The following is a 20,395-nucleotide window of genomic DNA, read 5'->3' on the forward strand; positions in this document are numbered from 1 at the left end:
AGTAGTCATTATTTTAAACGGGATTTCTGATCTTGTTTGATGGTCTTGCCTAACCCGAGCGTACCTGCACCCAACTTCAGAGGGCCACTGCTCTGGACAAGTTCCTGGAGGCCAAGGACCATATTTTCTTCATCATTTTTTTTGCCTTGATTTAATCAGAAAGGCTGTCTTTAAATAATAATAAACAATTAAATACTGTTTCAAGTATTTTACCCTTATCATTTAATCCTGGAAAAAAAAATACCCAAAAACCTATGAGGTGGATATTATTATTATCACCAAATTATAGATAAAGTATGTGAGGTATGGAGAGGTTGATGAACTTGACTAAGGTCACACCAGCTAGCAAGTGATAGAGCTGGGATTTGAACTCAGGTTCTAGGGCTTCTGATCCCATATTACTCTTAATAATTTTATTCTGCCTCATCAGTGTATTGTGTGTGTGTATATTTGTTGCAAATGTTTTCTCCCAGTTTGTCATTTTACTTTTTAAATACTGTCTTTGAATTTTAAAAGTAAGTTTTTAATTCTAATATATATGTTTTTTCAAATCTTATTTTGCTGGCTACTCTCTCCAATATAATGTTGAAGAGAATTCATGATAGTGGGATCTTTTTCCTATTCCATATTTTTAAAAGAATGCCTTTATATATTTACCATAAATTATGGTATTCGCTAATATTTTTCATAGCCACTATTTTTATTTCATGTCACCTTGTTTTAAAAGTCTTTCTGATTTTTTAAATTTTTAATAGGGATATTGATCTTTATTCAAATTCTTCTATTATTTTTATTTATTCTGTAATAAATTTCTCAGTTGTGACCTTTTTAATTTCCTTCTTACCAGTTCCTTATATTTTAAATATATTTTAGAATTTTGGATTACAGAATTTATTTTGATAAAGAGATTTCTGTTTGTCTCTCTTTCTCTCTCCTTCCACTCTCTTTCTTGTTCCCTCTCCCTTTTCCTCTTCCTTGCCTTCTCCCTACCCCTCCCTGAATTTGTGTTCACCTAACCTTTTGCAGAAATGGTAGCCAGCTTGGTTCTGTTCTTGGCCCCCAGGCTAGGACAATGTCCTTCAGCTTCCGTAACTCTATAGCTACCTGTAAACTTCAGCCGAGAAAGCAATTGCAATATCTTTTCCACATGATTTTACCAATGGAGATGTACCCCTCCCACTGGTTTCAAGCAATGACCCTGGCTTAGGTCCCCACCCCATTGAGAAACACTTGCAGTCCTGTTGTCCTACAGAGACTGGACTCCTGGCTGATGCTATTACTACACAGAAGGCCAGGAGGCAAACAGGACACTCTCTTAGCTTTGCTCCCTACTTTTATCTATATTTCATTTCTGGCCCTTGTCTTGGAGACACTTGTCTTGTTTTAAAGCACAAAAATCTCTTTAAATTTCTCATTGTATGTTTTTTGTTTATTTAGTTGTTTGTTTTTTCCCTATCTGGATGGAGAGGGTAGTACTTAAGTGCACAATTTACAACATTATCTCAACATAAGGTTCTCTTATCTTCGTACTCCCAGTAATGAGCACAGCTTAGCCACAAACAATTGATGAATCAGTGCAGACAGACACAACTCTATTCAAGGAGAAAATAATGCCAACCTTACAGGACTGTCTTGAGGCTTTTGAAAGTAGGCATCCCTGATTCTTGACTTTGACTTCGTATTTTTCAGCTAGTTTTATACCATCTGAGTCAGTACACTGAGGAATGTCTGATTGTTAGACAGGGGTTTGTAGGAGGAAGAAGATGGCACAAAACCCTCCAAATCTGAGCTGGCTTCTACCTGAGGGGCACATCTTGGGAGATGAGTCAAGTGACTTTATAATTGGAAGGGAGGCATGAACGCTGGACTTATAAAGGAAGCCACTTGACTCTGGGATGGGAGAAGGCAGTGCGTGAAGACGAAAGATATGTGGGGCTTGAATCAGATGAAATGCATTGTGTGAAAGAATTTTAGAAAGCATAATCCTAACTCTGTAATGTGGTGTTTAGCAATCAGGAGATTTACTTAACCTCTCTGTGGTCTGATCTCCCCATACTCAAATCGGGGGAAATAAATTCTGTGCTTTCTACAATCCAAGGTTGTAGTCAACTCAAGGTTGACTAAGAGTATCAGTGAAGCACTTTACACTTCCTAGAGGGAAAAAGAGCAGCATTATAAATATTAATTTCTTAAGTAGTTTTATATTAATATTATTAGTAAAAGCTTCAACATTTTATTTTCATGAGCTTTTCTGATTTAGAGGTGTTTATTATCCATGCTTTACAATTTGGTTATTTATATTGCTTTCCTTTAATTTTATTTTTCTCATATGTAATTTAAAGAATTTAATAGAACTTGGTTAGAAAAGGCACTAAAACTCACATTCTCTTTTTCACATATAATAAAACTCAAAACCTCTAGGGGTAAATATATTTTCAAGATATTTGTATTCACTGGAAGGCAAACCTCTATCTGTCACTAGACCCACTTTGAGCCTGAAAAGAATCCCCATTTGGAGGTGCCTTCGGGGTGGTGCTTTCTGAGTAGAGGCTGACTCAAGGCTGTAAAGACAGCTGTGTCCAGCATCTGGCATACCAGCCAACCTGTTGCTGACTCTATATTTGGCTGCCAGAAAGTGTCTTCTAATAAATAAAAATAGATGCATACATGAAGGAACCAGATGCTATGGAAATAATTTTGCTCAGTTTGAAGATGGTTTTTATGAACTGTAATTTTCAAGAACAAGAATTTGCCTCTGAATAGGCTTTACTAATGGAAATTGAAACAGTTCTAAAGACGAAAGGAAGGTTGGTGTGTTTGAATACCCACAGAAAGATGTATTTCCTAATGTGAGTTGACAGGTATGAAATGAGATCACAAAATTGTTGGCATTTATAAATATATTATTTATATTCTTTCTTGAATCCAGGTACTATACTGTGATTTTTTTATCCAACAGTTAAAGAGCTGTGAACCCTGATAAAATTTAACCAAGAGTTATTCTGCTTGTATCATTACAAAAGGAAACCCATTTTATTACTTAAGTTAAAAGTCTCTCTATTTTCACTTTACTTGATTTCTGTAAGTTTTTCATCTGTTAAACTGTATAACAGGTTGAACTTGACATACATCCTTCGGAGCTGTGGGATTGCTGTTGTCTGCCCTTTAATCACATTCATATACTTTTCTGTGGGATAAACCAGTATAATCTGAGGATCAGAATGTTCTCATCACTTGCCTGTGTTTCAAAAGAGGCAACATTCTCATTCTGGGTTGAATTATTAGTGGGTTAAGCCTAAAGCAGAGAAGCTGGCAAGGAAGAACACCTACTATGTTCTAATCTCGTTCAGATAGTGTATCTTTTGACCCTTACAAGAGCCTCATGAAGCAGAAAACAATTTCCATTTTTTTTCCAATGAGGGATCAAAGGCTCAGAGAGGTAAAAGAACTTGCCCAAGGTCACACAGTAAACAAATGGTACAAGGGCAATTTCAGCCCAAGTCTTCCTGACGTCAAAGGCCCTGCTTGGTACATATTCCTCCATAAGATCTTTATTGTCTAACATGAGGGCACCAAGTGGGGTGAGTAGAAGGAGGCTTCCTGTTCTTTGTTCCCTTCCTTTCAGTTATGAACTTCCCACAGTAAAAAGCAGATGCCAAGCGTATGGACGAGAACCAGAAATGCACTTTAACTTGCATCTTTGCTGTGGGGAAAGTTGGGCTTGTAGCTACCCTAGATCCTCCTTTCTAGCCCCATGGAATGCCCTCACCCACAGATACCAATGCCCTCTTGCCACCATCCCGGTGTCCCCTGGTCACCTCTCAAGCTTTTATTTTCAAAGGAAAGTCTCATTCTTCCTTCAAACCTCTATGGTCAATCAGCAAATATTTACCAAGCCCCTATATCAGCCAGAAACTACAATAGCAATGGAAGAGGTAAGGAGAGGGAAACAATACACAATTCCTGTCCTCCAGGAGTTTACAGTACTGCAGGCGGGAAAAGTCAACCATACAGGTAATTAACTACCATGGGACAAACTCTATAGGACAGTTATGAAGCACAGAAAATAACATTATTAGAGGGAAATGAACTCTCCCGGTGGTATTGGATCAGGCTTCTCAGAGGGCATGAGCTTTCTGTTGGGTTTTGAAAGTTCAATAGCAAGTTAAATAGCCGAGGAAGAGAAAAAAGAGAATTCCCAAATAGCGGAATTGTATGTATAAGGGCAGAGAGGAATACATGGGCATGGGAGTGGTTTGATGTGACTGAAATAGAGAGTAAGAAGCAGAGTGATGGCATGCATTGGTTTCCTGTGGCTACCGTAATAAAATACTAAACACTGCATGGTTGAAAACAATGGAAATGTATTGTCTCTAGTTTTGGAGGCTAGAGGTCTGAAATCAAGGTGTTGCCAGGGCCACACTCTTTCAGGTGACTCTCAGAGAGAATCTCTTCTTGGGTTCTAGTTTCTGATGGTTGCTGGCAATCCTTGGTGGTCCTTGGCTTGTAGATACATCAATCCAGTCACATGGCCATCTTCTCCCTCCCTTATGTCTTCCCATCATCTTCCCTCTATGTGTGTCTGCTTCTGTGTCCAACTTTCCCCAGTTTTATAAGAATATCAGTTATATTGGGTTAGAGCAGAGCCTACCCTAATGGTCTCATTTTAACTTGGTTACTACTATAAAGACCCTAGTTCCAAATAAGTTTACATTCTGAGGTACTGGGTGTTAGAACCTCAACATAACTTTGGGGGCAAGGGGACCCATTTTAACCCATAACAAAGTTAAGGCTGAAAATGTTGGTTGGAAAATATTGCAAAGAATCGTTCATCCAACAAACATTACCAATCACATATTATGTACCAAACATTGTGCTGGAGAAAAAAGAAAAAGGTTCCTGCTCACAAGATACTCAGAGATTTTTTTAAGCTATGATACAATGAATTTAGGATGTAAAAACAGAAAGAGCATTGTCTCACTCAGCTATTGGTCTATAATTAGTCACTCCAAACTTGGTAGTTAAAAATAACAATCATTAATTACTGTTCATGCATCTGTGGGTCAGCTGGGGGCCCAGCTGATCTCATCTGCACTTATTTGAGGAGGCTCTGCTTCAAGTAGCTCTCATTCTTCTTGGATCACTGGGCCAGCTGAACCATGTTCTTCTCATGACAATGGCAGAAGAGCAGGACAGCAAGTAGAAAAAAAGCAAGGGCTGTCAGTTGTGTTCAAACATCACTGGTCAAAGCAAAATGTATGGTTTAGCCCAAAGTTCAGAGGGAACAACTTTAAAGTCGCATGGCATGGGGAGTGAATGTAGGAAGGGTAAAAAATTGGGGGAAATCTGCCATATGGACTTTGCAGTCAAACCAGCCTGAGGGTATGTGTGATAGAGAGATGGTAAATATCGATAGATAGATGATAGATAGATAGATAGATAGATAGATAGATAGATAGATAGATAGATAGATAGATGATAGATAGATAGATAGATGATAGATAGAAAGATAGAAAGAAAATTATTATTTGGTGGTATATAGCCCTTGGCTCTCTTTACAGTAGGCAATAGCTTGTTCCTGTAGAGTGTCTGAAGTCGGACTCTTTCCACCAGTAAATGTGTACTCAGCCTCAGTGCCGTGGCGTCTCGCAAACTTGACATGTGAAGCCATCTCTGGGCTTTTACTGGCAAGTGAATTACAGCATAAACCATGCCAACTCTTGATCTGTGACCAAGAGAAGGATCTGGGATACCACTGTGCTTCATCAAGCAGAAACACTCATTTGCTTCTACGAAGAACAAAAATGTAAAAGAAGGAATAAGTGACTCCTTAGGTTCACTTCTAATAACTAGAATTTTTTCCTCTAATTTAAAAAGTTAGAGCATGGTCATAGACAATAGGGAAAATTATAAAAAGACAAACTAAATAAATAAAAACCACGTCTAATACCACCACCCAGTGCTAACCACAGTGTACGTTAGTGGTTTCTTTTTTCACAGAACTCTTACATATACATAAATGTATTTTACATGAAATTAGAACACAGAGAATAAATGGACTGTTTTCTATTCCTCTTTAATATTGTGAGCATGAACCCAGATCATGTTGAGCAAATATTCCTGAGGAACATGATTTGTATGCCTTTGAGGTAGTCCAACAAATAGATACCTTTTAAGTTTTACATTTTGCATTGTCACATTTGATATCCATGAGTCAAAACATCAAGGCCTTATTTTAAGGCTATTCATTGTAAAGATACTGACTTTCCATTCTCAATGTCTGTCATAAGCTGAGTTCCTAGAAAGCACCGCCTGTGACAGAAGGTACATGTGCTATCAATTTATTGGAAACACAGTTCAAGGAAGCAGGAGTCGGGGACAAGAGGAGAGAAGCAGGGACGAGCCAAAACAAGAAAGCATTATTAAGCTGGCCACCACAGGGCTGTCCAGGAAGCCATATAACCAGAATCTCTAGATCACCTGTAGGGGAATGGAAGAGACTTGATTCACATGCACTCATCTCCCATTGGACAAAGAGTCACAACACAGTGTTAATTCTCCTGCATCTAGGGGTTGCTTCCACATGGACACCAGGTGGAGGCCCTTATCCTTGGCCTGAGGCAAAGCATAGTCAGGCTGGGTCTGCATGGAGCAGTGTGAGCGCTGAGAAGCAGCGGGAAAAGAGACAGGCAGATCTGAAGTGATACAAAAGAGGTAGCTGATACAAAGCCTTGTCTACTCTAGGTCTGCAACTTTACAGCTATTTGAAACACAAAACAAGACAAACACACAATGAAGTGTTTAAAAGGAACAATGTTAGGAGACTAAGAGAGATAAGAGGGAAGAAAACCAGGGGAGAGGGCTTGGTGTGTCACTTCCTAGTAGGACTGTCACAGCTGCCTGCCTTTCCTGCCTGTACAATCCTCCTAAAAGTGACCACTTTGGGATGCCTTTCTCTATTTATTCCCCCTGAATGAGCATTGTGTCTCTGGAGCTCCCCAGGCATTTTTGTGCACTCTTCATACTGCAGTCATGGCAGTATTGTGGGATGGATTCTCAGTGTAAAAGGGTAGAAATCCCTCAATATGACAGCTTATCCTTTTATATATGTATGTCCTCAAAATTGTGAAGCAATTTAGAACAGAATTGCAGAGCGAGGGGCCCTTCATTTGAATACATAAATAATATCAAATCCCCATTCTGCAAATAGCAACATTTGAGGCAGTTCAGTGGACATGGAGATTAATTTGATATGGCAGCGGGGGCTGGGAATAAGGCAGCACAAGTATACAAACATTTTTTGTGTGTAACACATACTGCTTCACCAGTCATTCATGCCAAGCATGGATAAGATACACAGATGTAACCCTTGATTTCAAAGGTTTTACAATGGAAAAAAGTACATTCTCTACATTTGTTACAAGCTCAAAGTATATGTATATCATCTAGTTAGATGTTTATGATAATCCTGGAGAAGGCAGGTTAAGCCTCAGGTCTCTGGATTAAGAGAGAGAGAGTTTCACCTTTGGCTTTTCCACTAGTGTTAGCGAGGTGGAGAGGGCATTTCAAGCCTCACTTCACTCCAGTACAAAAGAAGAATAATAAACTTCAATAGGTCACTGCCAGAATAAAATAATACACGTAAAGCACTTAGTACCTTGCCAAGCATATAGTAATTCAATTTTTAAATCTTTCTGATTTCACAGTGAACTTCAATGCATTATTCAGGATCACGTGGCACAGCCAGGACTAGAACCCTTGTTTCCTGCTTTCTAGTCTGGTGATATTTCCCTGGAGGTACAACAATGAGGAGTATGAATGCAAGCTCCACATTCTCCATCCTACCATTTAGCACAACGTTCTGCATATGATGGATAGTCAATAGATGCGGCTGAATAACTAACTGACAGCGGACTCCAGATCAAATTATGGAGTTGCTAATGTACCATAAGAATAAAATGTGCTTCAGAGCTTTGTTTGGCATTGCTTTGGAGACTATTAAAGATAGCAAACATTGTTTGTTCTTTTGGCCAATCATTTGCTGATTTAAAAAATGTAGGTGCTCAGATCACGAACAAATTCTTCGGAGATACATAACGCTTTAGCAGCATAGACCTGAGCACAGAGATGTTGAGCCGATAATTCCAGTTCTCACTGTCTTGTTATGTGGAAAATAGGAGGTGGTTGGACTGGCTGAGGGAAGGAAACACTTCTTGCTTCTGGCTGAGGAAAGGCCTATGGCAGATTCCATGGCCCAGGCATCTAAGAATAGTTCCTGGATAACTGCAGTCTGTCTCAGTGGGTCTATGACAAGCACGGTAAGTCCATGTCTCTCAGCTGCCTTCAGATGACATTCAGACGCCCTTACCTAGCATTCCAAGACCTTTAAAATCTGGGCTTCACATTATTATTTTCCACTAAAGCTCCCCCAGAAAAGCTCTAGTCCAGCACTCTCACTGTCCCTAGAAGAGTACTTATGCATTTCTGCTCTCTATATTGCTCCTTTTATATATGTCATTTGAAATTACCAATTCATTCTGCCGGTCTCTCTGAATCCGCTCCCATCCTCTAGGATTTAGCCCAAGTTCCACCACTTCAATGAAACTTCTCTGAATACCTTAGCATGCAATCATTTCTCATTTCCCAGAAATTGCAAATCTCTCATTTTGTGCCCTCCTCTCTAGTTTGATAATGTTTCTTATGATTACTGGTCTTTGTTAGGAGTACAACACATGTCTATAAAACTAGATTGTAAGTATATTGAGAGCAACAAATATAGACAGAAGCAAATGAAAGAAACAGAGTATCTGCCACATAAGAATTATTGGTTGAATGGCTAATGTAACTAAGTATTTTAGGTTAAGCTAGCCAGATGACATATATTTTTTTAAAGTATATATATATATATATATATATATATATATATATACACACACACACACACACATATATATACACATATATACATATATATGTGTATATATGAAATTATTGATTTAGAATAGAAAAGGACTCTCATATCTTGATACTTTAAAATGTCCCATCCCTTTCTTCTTTCTTTACCTCTTCACCCTTTTCTGTTGGGAGGGTCCTTGTGTGTCTGCTGCAGGGCAGAGACTGCCAGTGCTGGGAGACGGTCCACTGTGAGACAAATGCAGTGGCATCAGTCTTGAGGCTGGGCTGGCATTCAAAACTCCTGGCCAAGCTTTCAAACTGGCTCCACTCAAAAGCTATGGACTTTTGAGTGGCACATTTTGCTGTGAGATTATTGCTGATGCAGTTTCTCAGTGACTTCCACAGAGACATGGTGGATATCACCCAACATACCAGGCCAAGTTAGTAAATGGGAGGATTGAAAGCAAAAGTTAGGAAAGATTGAAATTTATTAGCCGTTGTTAATGCAAAACCATAAGGATTCACTTCTGATACTTAGAATGGAAGAATCCATCAGACTGAATACTATTGTTCCTTCCAAGTGAATTGTTACGGAAATGCTAATGAATCAGATGAAATTTGTGCCATAGAGTGGCAGTAGGGAGAAGCGGTCTCCTCCACGCACTGGCACATGCCACCATGATAAATAAAAAGCTGCCTAAGTTTGTTCTCAGAGGGCAGTTTATCACTCTTTTTGGGTAAGAGAATGATTTGTGCTAAGCAATCTCCCATCAACAGCTGTTCCTATTCCCAGAGGAATCCAGTTGCTCCAAGAGAAAATACTGCTGGGAAGAATCCCCTGGGAACTGCCCAGGAACCAGACTGAGGCCTGTACATCATGCGAAGCAGAGACACACATCTGAGGTCCTAGTAGCTGCTCTGGAAATGTTTTTCAAATAGTTGTGCAGTTTAAAAAAAAATGGTTTCCTTTTTCTGTACAATAAAAGCAAGTTGGGAACTTAGAGATACTCTGAATTACTGAAAGGGACAGGGAATTACTGAAAGGACTCTGGACAGGAAGCAAATGTAAGTATTACACTGAATTAAAACTACCGCTGACTTGTGTTCTAGGGCGCAATAAAGGTGAGTAGATACAACTGGAGTAGGCTGCAAGCTCCTTGAGGCAGGAACTATATCATGTTAACCTCCATGCCCTGGGTTTCCGGAACATAATAGACACTCAGGAGTGTTTATGGAATGCATTTATGCTCGCACAAATAACTAAGTGGACTAATAAATGAATAAAAGTACACGTCTTTTTCTATCTCGGTTTTTGTTGAGTACATTAGTCCAACGTTATCAGAATATTGTTGCAAATCCAAATATTGTTGCAAATTGTTCCTGAATTCTCTATACCAAATATCCGACTATAATGGGTTACTCAGAGTTTAAAAATACAACACTTATCCCCAGTAAAAAGCTAAACAAAAAATGATGATGTAATCTCTACACGTTACTTGTCAATATCAATTCTGGGCCAGCTTCCCTGACTGTGACCACTAGTAAAAACACTCTGTGCTTCCTTCAGGAGCTGCAAGACGCTCCACAGGTTTGCAGGTGATTTTCACACCGCTGTGGCCTCTCACTAGCTTCCTGGAGCAGCACTTCAATACCTCATAATGCCATTATTGTCACTCACAAACAAGCTCAGAAATATGTACTAAGAAATGAAATTTGCTTTAGACATTTCTTCACCTAAGCCTTCCAACTCAGAAAGATAGAAGGTTCTATCAAGCAAATCAATTTTGTCTTAAAGGAAAATAAAAAGTTATTGGCACCAGGTTTCAAATATCTCAAGGGAAATAATACTTGCAACATGGCAAAACAACAACAACAACAACAAAAACACACATAATAAAACTGATTTTAGGTTGTCAGGCAGGGTGTCATAAGGGGTCTCTGGTCCCGCTCCCCACATAAAAACGCAGGACATGGTGAGACCAAAAAGGAACACCCACAGAGCCATAGATGGGGGAATCATACCACAATAGTCTCTCTGACGGCTTGGTTGGAGACACAGGAAGCAGGAGCCACACTATCCTCAACCCACTGTCCACTTGTCTCTGCCAACCAACCTCACTTGCTAGCTGCAATCCGCTCTTGCTAGCTCAGCCACCATCTTCTTGCCAGCCCCCTTTTTCTGCTAGCGTAGCCACAGCAGTTACATTAGTGGCTAATGGCTCACTGGTTACAGCTGACGGCCAACTAGCCACAGCTGATGGCCATCCAATCACAGTTGATGGCCATTTACTACCAGAGCCAGCACCTTTCTACGTGAGGCCGAGAGCCTGGAAACTGCTCTCTGGGGCTCTGTCCCCACATAGGCACAACTTGAAGAAAATGAAAATACTTTTCATGTAACTCCTTAAGCATTCTTTCCTATGGCGAGGCATCTAATCCATGTAAGTAATATGATTACTTCTTAAAACCAACAAGGATTGCTTGTCACTAATTACTTGCCTCAAAATTCCCTTATTAAGATTTCAAAAAGTGTGTTCCCTTCTGACTATGATTTCCACAGTGTTCATAAGGTGCACAGACTTAAATTTCAGTTCCTATCCACGCAGAACTGCACTTACCATCGACAGGAAAATGGAAGCTGTTGAGGCAGCAGACCGCAGGACTTGTCCCAATCTAGTCCACTTCTATTATGATCCTAACGATGGGGGAGTGGCACCGAAAGTGTACCTGACACTGTATTGGAAAACACCTCCTTCTAGCACACAGGTACTCGATCTTGGCAGCATAAAATCCTATGAACCAGGGTATAACAGAAACTTGTGACACAGGGTGGAGTACATGCAGAGACTGGCTCTAATCTGTCCCCAAGTTAATTTCCCCTACCTGGGAGGTTTCTATTTGGCCTCAACATGGGGGGAATAGGCTAGAACACCTTTACCACACTGTGGATGATTTTACAACCAGCTGTGCCTACCTAAGCAAAATGAATTGGTTAATTGAAGCAATTACTTGGCAACTCAAGCCCAAATAAGGTACCTCCCCATAGGGAGCAAAGACAATAGGTAATTTGGAGATTTGCCAAATTAGTCAGACTAATCGACTCCATCTGTGCATTAACTTAAACGTTGAGTTAAAGGGGTGTGGCACTTCCATAATTGAAGATACAAGATCAGGCTTTATATGGGCCTCTGAACTGTGGGTACCTATGTGTATGCTAAGAGTAGGAAGATCTAGGCTAGTGGTTCTCAAATATTAACAATCATCAGAATCACCAAGAGGGTGTTCAAATTATTGAACTCTACCTCCAGAATTTCTGGTTCACTAGGCTTGGCATGGGGCCTGGGAATGTGCATTTTCAACAAGTTCCCAATTGATGAATTGCTGGTGGTCGAGGGACCACATTTTAAGAACCCCTGATATCTCTCCCTCTCTCTCCGTCTCTTTCTCTCTCAGGAAAATGAAAACAGTGTGAGGCTTTGTCACTCAGGGGACCCTGCTTACTGCTCCATTTGTCATGTGGGGCGTCCGGTGGGGTCTCAGCTCCCACTCCTCACATAAGAACGCAGGACATGGTGAGGCCAAAAAGGGACAACCATGGAGCCATAGATAGGGGAGTCATACCACTATATTCTCACCGGTGGCATCCGCCTCTCTGCAATCTGCTCTTGCTAGCCCCCACTTTTTTTTTTTTTTTTTGCTAGCGTAGCCACGGCAGTTATATTAGTGGCCAATGGCTCACTGGTTACAGCTGACGGCCAACTAGCCACAGCTGATGGCCATCCAATCACAGTTGATGGCCATTTGCTACCAGAGCCAGCACCTTTCTATGTGAGGCCGAGTGCCTGGAAACTGCTTTCTGGGGTTCTGTCCCCACAGGCTTCCTATGAGCAACTTCATGCTCTCCCATCTTGCTCAACACAAACAATTAAAGTTGAAGTGCATTTATTCAGTCAACAAGCAAACACTTTGTTGAGCAGCCACCATATCATGCTCACCTTGGTGATACAGAGATAAAGACCAGCCTTTATCTTCAAGAGACTCCCAGTCTGGTGGAGAGGCAGTGTAGGGACAGAACCAGGAGTGCAGTTTCCAGGCTCTCGGCCTCACGTGGAAAGGTGCTGGCTCAGGTAGTAAATGACCATCAACTGTGATTGGATGGCCATCAGTTGTGGCTAGTTGCCCATTAGCTGTAACCAGTGAGCCATTGGCCAGACATATAACTGCCATGGCTATGCTAGCAGAAAATGGGGCTAGCAAGATGGTGCTGGCTGAGCTAGCAAGCTCAGATTGCAGAGAGGCGGATGCTGCCAGCGAGCATATAGTGGTATGACTCCCCATCTATGGCTCCGTGGGTGTTCCTTTTTGGCCTCTCCATGTCCTGCGTTCTTATGTAGGGAACGGGACTAGAGACCCCAGAAGAGACCCTGCAGGCTGCTCTGCATGACACAGGGTCTCTGGTCCCGCTCTCCACATAAGAACGCAGGACATGGTGAGGCCAAAAAGGAACACCCACGGAGCCATAGACAGGGGATTCATATGACTATATTCTCGCTGGCAGCTGGGTTGGAGACACAGGAAGCAGGAGCCACACGATCTGCAACCTGCCGTCTGCTTCTCTGCCAACCAACCAACCCCACTTGCTAGCTGTAATCTGCTCTTGCTAGCTCAGCCACCATCTTCTTGCTAGCCCCCATTTCTTGCTAGCGTAGCCACGGCAGTTATATTAGGGGCCAGTAGCTCCCTGGTTATAGCTGACGGCCAACTAGCCACAGCTGATGGCCATCCAATCACAGTTGATGGCCATTTACTATCTGAGCCAGCACCTTTCCACGTGAGGCCGAGAGCCTGGAAACTGCACTCCTGGTTCAGTCCCCACACCAGGCATGACACCCAGCATGACAGGCAGACATAAAACCAGATGAAGATAAGAATGAGGCAATGTGAAAAGGGATATTTAAAAAAAAGAAAAGAAAAGGGATATTATAAAGGTAAAGACCAGGCACCGTTAGGGACACAGAAACTTCACCAGGACTGGAGGTTGCCAGGCAAGGTCCCAGGCTTGGTATAATAGGAAAGCACTGAAAATAAAGATCGTAAGGTTGAGAGGTCTGTTTGCATTCATGAGTCAGCATTACTGAGTCCAAGCGCAGTGCTAGATTTGATGGTTTCCATGGCTAAGCTTCCTGATATCAGGGACCATTTATGCTGCAGAGATCAACATCTTTTGCACATAGTAGGTTTTCAGTGTATCAATGAATTGCTGTCAATGCATAATCAATACTGTATAATGATCCAATCTGCCCAATGAAAAATGTACTCAGAGAAGTAGCTTATTTCAAACTGACTCCTGAATCAGAGCCAGAGAAAAAGAACTTTTAATCACCACAAATCTGGTTTGAATTTGGATTGGCAGATTTGGAAATGCAAAAGAAACTGAATCCTATTATCAACTCCTTGAACCTGCTACTTCTTCATAATCAGTTTTTTTTTTCTCACTTTACTAAAAATCAACTGTATTTGGTAAGTAGTAGTTATTTTAGGGTGAACAAAGTTGTCAGATAGGAAAATAGATGATGTTCTTCCAGCTTCCAACAGCCGTGGGCAGCAGGTATTGGTTTATAGTGACATTTTTGTTATGCATATAATTTGATGCAGTTCACTTTTGAAAAATTACACTGACATTCATAGGTAACATTTGGCCTGGTGAAATAAAATAGGTATTAACTCGTTTAGCTAAAGGATTTCAGAAATAAAGGCAAATGTACCTTTTCATGATTTCAAAATGAAAAGGGGGTCTATATTCCTTAATTTAAGGCAATATGCCCACATTCATTTTTAATAATACTTTGCTGATTCAATTAAGATCTGGTTAAAAAAAAATCAATTGCTATACTTTGTTCACCAACCTCTTGGAAAGGCTTTTTTTGTTTTCTTTGGTTTAGGAACTCCTTAGTTTAGATGGATTTCTTTTTAACTTTCCTTTTTGCATTAGTCTATGAATAAGGTAGGGAGCACACATTTCCTCCTTTTAGCAAGTAGACAAAAGTCTTCATTCTGTACCTAGACAATTTTTGAGTGAGTGCACTAGAGAAGAAAGTAAAGGCTGACACAGTAAGCATCTATGACATGTAGGCAAATTTAAAGACAGTGATGTAGATAAACTAACCACTTTTCTAAATCTAATATTTTATGGAACTTATAATAAATGATTACCTCACTTTTATATTACACGACAACTTTCCCTTTGGTAAAAAGAATGTCTTAATTTACAAATAAGTCATGTTCCAAAAGTCTGTAAGCCAATTGTTTTAAACTTGGAATGCTTTCCCCACAGAAAGATGTTATAAATTGTGATCTAACTAGATTAGCTCACATAAGCATATTTCATTCATAATATAACTTATCTATTGTATGGAAATACAGGGGCAGACAACAAGTATCTATAGTTTAAAATTTTTATTCTGATTTTTTATTCTGAATTAAAAGCAGTGGTTTTATGGGGCAGCAGGATGGCTCAGTTGGTTAGAGCGCGAGCTCTGAGCAGCAGGGTTGCTGATTCAATTCCCACATGGGCCAGTGGGAATTGTGCCCTCCACAACTAGATTGAAGGACAATGAGTTGGAGCTGATGGGCTCTGGAGAAACACACTGTTCCTCAACAAAAAATAAATAGCAGTGATTTTGAATGAATAACTAAAATTTCATCTCAGGATGCTTGAGGAAAAGAAGGTTTAATTAGAGGTCAATAGGGTGTATGAAAACTTTTGGTGAAGATATTGAAGTGGGATTCTGAAACTATTAATACCTTAGTATTTGATGGCACTTATAATATTATGTCAAAATATACATCAGGTGTAGCATTAAATATTCTGTTTGCTTATGGGTAGCGTTGAAATTTAGTTTATAAATAAAGTAGAGGGAGGAATGAAAAATCCTCCCCTCTGGGGTGGTGGTGATAGTTAAACAAACAACTGGAAGCATTCATTTGTAGTCCTTATCACTGTTACATTTCTGTTCATGATCATTTAACAAATGATGACTTTTCCTCTGGCCTAAACATCCAAGAGGGCAGATATCTCATAAGTTTTTGCTAACCATTATATCCCCAGCCCTCAGCAGAGAGCCAAAGTACATAGCCACTCGAAAGTCTTTTTGAATAAATAAAAAAGAGGAATGGTTTCAAGAATGTAGAATTGTAGATGTGTTAAGAATGAGTATCTGAAATTATATATATTATTAGTCTGTGTATAGCCAAAGACGGGAGCGCTATAGCCAAAGACAGGGATATAAAGACATTTCTTTAAGGATAGGACAATTGGTAAGACAGTGTACTTGGTGAAACCAAGTAGTTAGAACTGTCCAAGGTTTGTTTGGTTGTTGTTTCAAAATAAGGGGGGTTGAATGGTCAGGCTTAAGATAGTTAAGTGGCAAAGAATGTTCTGTGGAAATATAACCAGTGGTGTGCATACCAAAGATGGGGCACTAGGCGGGGGGGGGGGGGGGGGTCTGTACAGTGTGCAGGTAATGGGTTGGGTGGAAGCACTATATGTATAGAATTTAAAAAGGAAAGCCAGTCTGCCTTTTAGTATTACTATATAGTTGCAATTTAAAAAAATGTTGGTGATAAGATATTCCTCTGTAACAAGATTATTTTTGGTCTGAGTTCTAAAAAATTCCCACAGTTACTGTTGTTTTAATTAAGTTACTGTACAGCACATTTTAATTACTTATCTTTAATTAAGCTTTGTAGTCTAAGTGGAAGTAAATTCAGAGAACTTCTAGTTATATAGTGAGTCCCCAACACAAGTCCCATTGGCTCCACCTGTTTGTTTTCAGAGTAAGTTCTTCCAGAGTTTGGAATGATCCAGGTGAATTTCAGGTACAGTTTTTGCTTCCAAGTCCTGGGGTATTACGTATTCCTAACTTTAAACAGTAGATTCAAAACAGCGATGCTAGCAGTTAAAAACTTGATGAAACAGAACTTGAATTCTGGACTAAATTTTTTCACGTACAACATTTTCCTTAATTTGGGTTCTATGGAAGTACTCTAAAATTATTGAAGTAGAATACAAAAAGGTATGTATGTGGTATACGAGCATTTTTAAAAAGAGATTCTATAAGTTTAATTAAAGAGTCTGTAACCCCCCAAAATATAAAGAACCACTAGGATAAAGTGGGAACCACTGGGAAACAGTTTTCTATAAAAGTATGTGAACTACAGTTATAGTCATATATGAAATATATGATGTACATCATTCTTCATTATGAAATGTAGTTTTGTAAAAGGTGAATGTGAAATTTGAGGAGCTTTATTTATTAATGAAGAACAAAAAGGATATAAATGAATGTTCCCATCCACAATAAATTGCATGATACTGAATATCTGGAACATCATTTGAATAAAAGTTTGGCCTGTAGCAGGTACTTGGATAGCAAGACATCATTCCAAATTTAGAGTTCATAGAATTTCAGCATGGAAGGAATACTAGTAGAGTCTGAATTTTGTTCTGGCTTCTAGCACTGACTTTAAGTTCAGATGATATAAAATAATTGCCTAATGATTTGTCTCTAAAAGAATAACAATAGCTAAAATTTCTTGGGTGCTTTCTAATTGTTGAGCATATGTTTTTATGAATTATCTCATTTATTCTTACACTAATCTTACAAGACGGTGCTATTACAGGTCCTATATTACATATAAGGGAACTAAGACATAGAGAAATTAGGAAACTTATCCAAGATAATACAGCTTGAAGGTGGAGAGTGAGGATTCTGACTCAATCAGTCTGCCTCACTCCATAACCTGCTCACTTCAGCACCCTAAACTGACTTTCTATCTTAATTTGACTTTATCTCTTTCCAAAAATTCCTATTACCATAGTTTCTTGGCAGATCCACTTCTATCCCAAGTTGATTAACACTATCTTTTGATTAAGTACTACCCAGGAAGGAAATTCCACCACTTTCCTCCATAGTCCATTGTGCTAACAAATTCTTTAAAGGAAACCATTATACAACGTTTTAAGGAAGGTTTACAATAAGGTAGGCACTGGCTCAAATGTCACACTCAACAGTTCTTCCCTGGTTGTCAATTTGATAAACACAGAAACAAACTGAATGGGATTAATAAAAACAGACCTGGGTGGGATATAATTGATCACAAAGGTGAGCCAGTATATGTGTGTGTTTGTTTGTGTGTGTTTATCAGTCTGTATGTATATAGGTACAAGGTCTGACAATTAAGTTTGTGAACTCATCCTAGAAAAAGTGCTACATACCTCATTGCTGAATATCACCAAGGTCACCTTTGAAGTATTCCTTGCAAAGCTATGCACCAATGTCAGCACCTAGTCCACCCTTCAAACCCATTTTGGAACTCTTTCTGGAATAGCCATCAGAACTGCCATCGTATTACCCTTGATATCCTGAATGTCATCAAAATGTCTTCCTTTTAATATTTCCTTTATTTTTGGGTAAAGAAAGAAGTCATTGGGGGCCAGATCAGGTGAGTAGGAAGTGTGTTCCAATACAGTTATTTATTTACTGGCTAAAACTCCCTCACAGACAGTGCCATGTGAGCTGGTGCATTGTCGTGATGCAAGAGCCATGAATTGGCAAAAAGTTCAGATCATCTAACTTTATCATGCAGCCTTTTCAGCATTTCCAAATAGTAAACTTGGTTAACTGTCCAGTTAGTACCAATTCATAATGAATAATCTCTCTGATATCAAAAAAGGTTAGCAACATCGTTGCACCAATTTCGCCAACTTAATTGTCATACCTTGCACATGATATAGGTCACTTTGAAAAAAATCATTTGACTGTTTCTTGATATAAACATTTAGGATTAATGGTAGGTGTTTAGGCTAGGATAGCCAGACAACAAGCCTAACACAGGACTTACTGAAAGTACATTTTTGGGGAGTGTGATCGAAGGGAGCATGTGAGGGACAGACGGCGGGATCCAACAAAGGATGGACAGCCAGTGCAAGCATGTGTTATTATCAAGCTGGCCACTGCTTCAGGCAACTGGCTGCTTAATTCAGTGAAAACCACCTCAGGAGCCACTGTGTAACACATTTCAGGATCCTTTGTTAGAGGATGGAAAGGGAAACCTTTATCCACGGACTCCCATCTCCCACTGGTCAAAGATTTACCACAGGGTGCTTAATCCCTCATGCTTCTTTCTGGGTTTTAGTCTACACCAAAACTTTAGCTAAGAAGCCTCTGGGTGGGTGGAGAAATGTGAGAGAAGCCTAAGGCAAGGCACTGTCAGATTACGCTATGTAAAACTGGTTGGAGCCATTTAGAACAGGTTGTCCTTGCAGTGGCTGAAAAAGATGGGTGAGGCCCAGAGGATCTAAAGTGGAGCATGGGAGATGTTATAGAGCAAGAAATGTTGTATTGTAGATTCATAGGTTTTCTTTTCTTTTTCTTTTCCTTTTTATGGGGGGGGCGGGCTCTTTTCCTATAAGGACTTCAATGTTCTATATATCATATTCATTGGGTCTAATAAAAGATTCTCTAGTTTTCATTACCTGTCCATTCTTTGGATATTTATGTATTTACTAATATTCATTGTGTCAGGTCCTGTGTAAGGAACTGGGAATAGAAATCTAAATGTAAGAAACAGATACTCTGCTGTCATAAAGATTACTGTGTTTTCCATTCTGTGCTTACCATAGTACTAGCATACAATAGGCACTTAAAAAAAAATTATTGGGTAATATTGGGGAATAGTGTGTTTTTCCAGGATCCATCAGCTCCAAGCCAAGTCGTTGTTTTCAATCTAGTTGTGGAGGGCGCATCTCACTGGCCCATGTGGGAATCAAAACCAGTGACCTGGGTGTTATAAGCACTGTGCTCTAACCAACTGAGCCAATCAACTGCCCCCAATAGGCACTTTTAAAACAAATTAAATTGTCTTCTAAAATCAGTATTAAATGAGTATTAAGTGCTATGCAAATCTTAAATGACCAGAGGGGTGTCGGACTAGGTAAGCCACTTTATCATCCTCTCAGGAAGTCTCTTACTCACAGGTTGTAATGGCTTGTGCCTGCCCTCGGAGTAAAGACTGTTTACTTTGTTATGGCTGTAATACCTAGGAATAGCGGAGGATGAAGTTGAGATAGATTTTTGTACTTAACCTGTTCGGTGCCTTTTAGGCTTGAGAGAACATTCTGGGAGCTGGAATCAGGAGCATCACCACCACCACCAGCAGCAGTGGCCACACCTACACTCACCTGGCCGTCTTCCCTGACAGAAGATAGAAAATGCCCTGTGTCATACAGGGTGTCAGGCAGGGTCTCTAGTCCCGCTCCCCACATAAGAACACAGGACATGGTAAGGCCAAAGAGGAACATCCACGGAGCCATAGACAGGGGAGTCATATGACTATATTCTCTCTGGCAGCTGGGTTGGAGACACAAGAAGCAGGAGCCACACGATCCGCAACCTGCCATCCATTTCTCTCTCCCAACCAGCCTCACTTGTTAGCTGCA

Source organism: Rhinolophus hipposideros (assembly GCF_964194185.1).
Source record: "Rhinolophus hipposideros genome assembly, chromosome: 10".
Classification (NCBI taxonomy): Eukaryota; Metazoa; Chordata; class Mammalia; order Chiroptera; family Rhinolophidae; genus Rhinolophus; species Rhinolophus hipposideros.